We start from the raw sequence: 7,290 nt of genomic DNA on the forward strand, positions 1-7,290 counted from the left end.
CGACGTAAATATAGTTAACGTACTAGGACTTACTAATATATCTCGGGATAGTATTAAGGTAGAACTATTCTATAGAAATAGGGAGAAGCTAGGATATTTCCTTATATAACTTAAGACTACCTTTAAGCTTAATCTAGCTAAGTATACTAGAGTAGAGGATAAGGTTATATTCGTAGTAATATATCTTAAAGGAGCGGCGTTCTATTAGTTTAAACTAGTATAGGACGACTACCTCGAGTCTTCTAACCCCGATAACGAAACTAAGGCGTACTTTAGGAACTTTACGTAGTTCGAAATAATAATTAAATAGATCTATAGTACGATTAACGAGGTAGTAGTAGCTTCTCGTACTATTTATATCCTTAAATAAATAGGATCTATAGCTAATTATTATTCGGAATTTAAGAAACTAGCGAAAGAACTAGAGTATACGAACGATAATATCTTTAAGGATACGTTCTATAATAGATTAAAGAAGGAAGTTAGGAAGGAAATAATAGAGCGCCCGGAAACGTATAAAGATATAGTAGATAAGGCTATTAAACTTAATAATCGACTATATAAATTACGTATAGAAGATAATTAAGGAAGAAGCTTAGGAAGACGAGGGTACCGAGAGTATCGATATTTTCCTCGAGCTAATACGGGACGCCCGCGAGACTACGAAGACTCTATAGACCTAGACGCTATAGAACGTTATAATACCCGACGAATAGGCCTAGGTAGAGGCCGAAATATAGGGCGGAAGGTTATAAGAGGACGCGATCGAGAAAAGGAAAGATAAAGGAAGGAAAACCTATACTACGAATATAGTAAGCCTAGATACTATATATATAATTATCTAGAGAAAAAGAGCGCTCGAGGACTATATATAATAAATATATAGAGCGGTAGTATAGACGACTTAATAGCGAAAAAGGCCGATACTATTAAAGAAACCTAAAGACCTACCGAGGGTAAGGGTAAACTAGTATAGAAGAACTACTAGGAATCGAATAACCCTCGGGAGTTAAGTAAGTTAAATACCGAGTAATTAGAAGAAGATTTTTAGTTAAGATATTAAACTAAGAAACCTAAGCGTAAGACTTAGCGGAAGGAAAAGTTCGACGAACTCCTAAAGGGAGAATAGTAGAGCGAAGTAATATATAATACGAAGAGAAATATCGTAAGATACGCTTAAGAATTATAGTATTTCTATTACGAGGATAACTACTAACTCTACCTAGCTTTAAAGATCGAAAAATAATAGTTTCTATATAAAGATAAAGGAAGTATAAAACCTCGAGAATAGAAATAGAGGGTCTAGGAAACCCTAGCTATAATAATAGTCGATTTCGGAAAAGAAACGATACTTATAAATATAGATAACTATACGATAATTAGAATAAGATTCTAGAAGATAGTTAACGAAGTTATAGTATTAGATAGAAGAGTAACGTAGAAAACGTTTAGAACGACGTTAATCTATAAATACCGAGCCCGAGGATACTAATAATATAAATATATCTATACGTATATAGAAGATAGAGAACTATATTAACTAAGAATCTAGCGAGAAGAAGACGAATAGATATCGATAGATAAGATACTACGATAATATAAGAACTCTACGGAATTCTATATATATTTCTAGGATAGAAGGGAAGGAGAAATCCTATACCGTTATAACCTAGGCGCTACTCCTAGAAGAAAATAAAAATATATATAAATCTAGAAATATAACGACTAAGAATACTTCTTATAAGCTAAATATACGTATAATACGTATAACGGAGAAGCTTACTTTATAACCTTTAAAGGACCCGATAAAGGAGTAATCTATATAGAAGGATAGCTAGTTTAGCTTAAGTAAGAACTATTTAGCTTAAGGACGGTAACGCTATTACCGCCTTACTATAATATATCTATAATAGAAAAAGGATCCGCGGATAAGATTATACTAAATAAGCTCGACTTAGTAATTATTCGAACCTACTACTAGGTAGTAGGACTAGCGGAAAACTCCGAGATATAGTATAATCCCCTAGAATAACTAAAGAAAGAAAGAATCTATATAATAATCTATAAATATACCTAGAATAAATATAAAGATAAAGAAAATAGCTATACGTACGACTACGTAGGCTACGTATTTTCCTTTCTATTTAGAGAAGGAGAAAACGATAACTAATCGAAAGAGTTACGATAGTAGTTAAATAAATATAAGAAAATAAGACCGTAAAGAATAATATATACCTATCCCGAGGACGTAGTACTAATAGAAGAGAAAAATAAGGTAATAGTATCGAAATATTATCTTATAGTATTTATTACTAACTATTACTAGGTAAGTATTAAAGACGATATTAAAAGATTAATATTCTACCCTAGTAGACTACGATAATTAACTCGAAGGATAGTTAACCTAAACGAATACTATAACTTAGAATATCTAGTAGTAGCTTCTTACTATTTATACGATATAGTAAAGAGTAAAGTAGTACGATACGACCTACTAGTATAAATAATCGAAGGAGTATAAGTATAATTAGTATATTTAGATAATAAGGAAGAAGAATAGAAAGAAGTAAATACTAAAGAAATAGAAAAGGACTCTAAAATATTATCGGAAGAAGAAGAAAAGTATTACGTAGCTAAGGTTATAAGGAACTAGATTAAGATTATAATAAAGTACTAGAAATATAACGAATATATAGAATATAATAGCGAAATCGGAAGATACCTCTATATCTACTACGATTCTAAAATAAAACTATAAGAATAATAGAACGAAATTAATATATTATTCTACTAGGATTATAGATATAGTTAAGTACTAATAATATACGCTTATATATAAGGGTTAACCTATAAACGAATTATAGTAAATCTCGACTAAGAAGACGCTAAGAAAATCTAGGAAATAGAAGCTTCGATAATACGAAACTTATATACGATATAGGAAGATAAGAAGGAGGATATACCTTATATCGATAGACGAGCGGACTCGATATACCTATTTAGTTATTTTAGCTATACGAAAAGAAGCTACTAATAGTATTTTAAGCTATACTAATACCTATAGAATATAAGTCCTAATCGACCCTAGATTCCGATTAGTAAAATAATATATCGATCGATAAACGAGTATAATAAACGTACTTATATAGTAGAATTAAGACTATACGTATATTTAAAAAACGATAAGGGGATAACCTATTAAGGCTAGGTTACCTACGGTAATAGCCTTAGACTTTATATAAATTAGATAGGAGTAAAGTAGAATATATAGTCCTTACGACCGTTCTATAGAACCTTCCTATACGACTTATAATAAACTCCGAAGTAAACGAGAATTATATCTTATACTACGTAGCGTAAAGGTTAAAAGACTACGTAAAGGTAAAGACGAAACTATACCGACTTACGATAGTAGACGAGTCGCTAATAGAATTCGAGGACGAATAGATAAGAAAAGAACTACGATAGGTCGAACTACTAATAGGAACCTATTAAGAAAGAATAACCCTAAATATAATAGCGATAAAATATAACGCTATACTAAAAATAGAGTAGCTAGAAAAATATAATTCCTAAATAAACTAGAAAATAAGAAAACTCGAATTTCCGAATTATAGTTACGGAACGAAAACGAAAGACTAATTATCTTTAAAGGTTTCCTTCGTAAAGGCGATATAGATACGACCGAGAAGTAGAATATTAGCCTAAACTAATATCGAAGAGCTACTTCCGGAATATATAAAATATAAAGAACTATTTATAGAAAAGGAAGGTAAGGTAGCGCTTCTCGAATACTAGTCTTAAGATTATAGAATATCTATAAGAAAAAGAGAGAAACTTCGCTATAAGGAATAGCTAAACTTACTCTTAAAGAAAGAAGAAGACTTTCTAAAGGATTATATCGAGAAACTAGAAGTAAAGGGCTTAATTAGAAGAAGCTAACTAAAGATAGGAAAATATAAATCTATATTCTATACTATACTCTTCGTAATAAAGAAGAATAAATTACTACGACTATATATCGACTATAGACTACTTAATAATAAAACTATTAAGGACTATTATTTTATTCTCCGATAGAATAAACTATAGAATCGCTTTTTAGGCGCCGTATAGCTTACCGCGTTAAATACTAAAGACGTCTATTACTTAATTAGAATAGTTAACGAAGAAGAATAGAAAACGATATTTCGAACTAAATAAAAGATCTACGAATTTCTAGTTATACCTTTTAGACTTACTAACGTACTATTAACGTTCTAAGAATTTATAAATAACGCTCTAAGAGAATATTTAGATATATTCGTTATTATTTACCTCGACGATATTCTAATCTTCTTAAGAACCTACGAGAAATATATAGAGTATATAAAGAAAGTAATAGAAAAGCTAAAGAAAAATAAAATTCTACTTAAGCTATCTAAATACGAATTCTATAAGAATAGTATTAAATTCCTAGGCTATATTATATCTTCGAAAGGATTCGTATCGGACTAAGAAAAAGTCCGAGCTATTAATAAATAGCTAGAATTAATAATAGTTAAGAAAGTATAAGCGTTCTACGAATTAATTAATTATTACCGAAAGTTTATAAAGAACTTCTCGAAAATCGTAGTACTAATTATTAACTTAACTAAGAAGGAAATAATCTTTAATTTCGAAGAAAAATATAAGAGCGCCTTTAAAGAGCTAAAACGGAAAATAACGACCGCGCTAATCTTATATATTTTCGACCTAGAAAAGGAAGTAATTATAGAAATAGACGCCTTAGATAAAGTAATAGGAGGCTACCTTAAGTAAAGAGATAAATAAGGGAAGCTTTATCTAGTAGTATATTATTTAAGGAAGTTAAGCGAACTCGAGGTAAATTACGATATCTATAATAAGGAACTATTCGTAGTAGTAGAGTACCTAAAAATATAAAGAGTATACCTAGAAGGAGCTAAATACCTAGTATAAATATACTTAAACTATAAGAATCTAATATATTAAACGATAACTAAAGAACTTAATAGAAGATAAGTTAAATAGACTAAAACTCTAGCTTCTTACGATTTTAAAATTATATATATTCGAGAAACGGAGAATATTATAGCCGACGCCCTTAGCCGAAGAACGAACTATATAGAAGAACTAGAGCCGGAGCTAGTAGCGCTCCTAGAGAAAAAGGGAAATTACTTAATATATAGAAAAATAAAAATAAGAATACTTATAATATTAGAAATAGAATTAATACTAGAATAAAAATAGAGGATAATATAAGTAAGGTATAATAATAAAAGTACGAAATATCTAGGTATTAATAAGATAATCGAACTAGTAACGCGAGACTTTACCTAGAAAAAGTTAAGAAGAAATATCGAGGAATACGTTAAGAACTACGATATATACTATAAAGCTAAATATATAAGATATAAACTATACGGGCTACTATAATTAGCGGAGAATATAGATAAGGTATAGTCTAAGATAGTAATAGACTTTATAGTTAAGCTACTACTATCGAAAGAGCCTATAACGAATACGATATATAATAGTATACTTAGAATAAACGATATACTAATAAAATATATTTACCTACTACTATATAAAGAAGTATCGATAATAGAAGAACTAGTATACGCGATTACGAGAATAGTATTCGTATAATATAGAACACTAGAGATTATTATTATAGATAGAGATAAACTATTTAATTTATAGTTTTAGTAGTCGTTAACCGGCCTATTAGAAATTAAATATAAAATATTAACGTTATATTATCTATAGATAGATAGATAAACGAAAAGAATAAATTAAACGATAGAATAATATCTACGATACTATATAGACTACTAATAAAAGAATTAGGTCGAGCTATTACTAATAGCTTAATTCGCCTTTAATAATAACGCATCGGTAACCGGAATATTATCGTTCTTTACGAACTACGAGAGATACCTAAACTTTAAGAAAAAACTATTAGGCGATAGACCTATAGCGGAAAGGATAAGGATAAAAGTCGAAGACTTATATAAGTTATACTTTATACTAAAGATAAAGTTAGATAAAATATTAAAAATAACTATAAAAATAGTAAATAAGAAAAGATCTAAGGAACTAGACTTCTAGGAGGGGGAGATAGTTTACGTTAATATAAAAAATATAAAAATATAAAGACTAAGTAAAAAACTAGATTATACGAAGATTAAACTATATCGAATTAAGAAGATATTAGGACTAGTTTCTTATAAGCTATAACTACCGGAAGGACTAAATATATATCTAGTATTCTATAAATCGCTATTAGAAAGAGTACTAAGCGGAGCTAGACTAGAACTAGTATATATCGATAATAAAACCTAAGAATCCTATTATAATATAGAAACTATACTCTAATATAGATAGGAAGGCTACCGGATAGAATACCTAATTAAGTAGTTAAGATACTCGGAAGAGGAAAATACGTAGGAACCGAAGATAAACCTTAACTAGAGACTTATTACTCGGTATTACTAACGAAGTAATCTAGCTAGAAGGGCTCCTCTATTAAGAAATTATTAGTTATTACGGCGAAGTTAAACTCGCCGGAATCGTCGTCCGCGAGTTCTCCGAGAAGCTACGCCTCTCGGTCGACTATCTCGCTCTACTTCTTAGTAATTTTCTCGAGGCGAGCTTTAACCTTAGACTACTCGGTTTAGGCGGCGATAATACGGCGGGCTAGATTAGCTAGCTTCTAGCGTAGCTTATCGTTCTTCTCGCGTAACTCGCGCTTCTTATTTTCTAAGTAATTAAATTCGGCATCCGAGAAAGTACTACTATATATAATATTCTTCCGTATATAGACGGAACAACGAGAATAACCCTTACGAATAATATATACCTTATATACTTTAACGTATTAAGGGTAAGGAGCTATAGTTTCGAAGCTAAAACCGGAAAGTTTAATTTTAGCGGCTAGACGTCGAAGTTACTCGGGCTTAGAGAAAGAGGCCTTAGGAGGTATAGTTAGCTATAGAAAGGAAGGAGGAGGGTAGACCGCTTCGAACGAATAGTACTTACCTTATATACGTTAAGGGTAACGTATAAGAAGAGAGGAGAATAGTATTACGAACTAGGTTACTAGAAGGGTCGCTAAGGATAAGCTACCTATACTTAAATAAAATAAGGAAGTTAGCCGATAGAGAACGAGGCTACGTTATATAACTAGGAGATAGACTATAGGGGACTATAGACTATAAGGATAGTCTAAGTAAGTCTATAGTCTAGACTAGTATTATATATATATACTCCTTTACCTAGATAGTATAG

This window comes from Exophiala aquamarina (assembly GCF_000709125.1).
Source record: "Exophiala aquamarina CBS 119918 chromosome Unknown aczIA-supercont1.7, whole genome shotgun sequence".
Classification (NCBI taxonomy): domain Eukaryota; kingdom Fungi; phylum Ascomycota; class Eurotiomycetes; order Chaetothyriales; family Herpotrichiellaceae; genus Exophiala; species Exophiala aquamarina.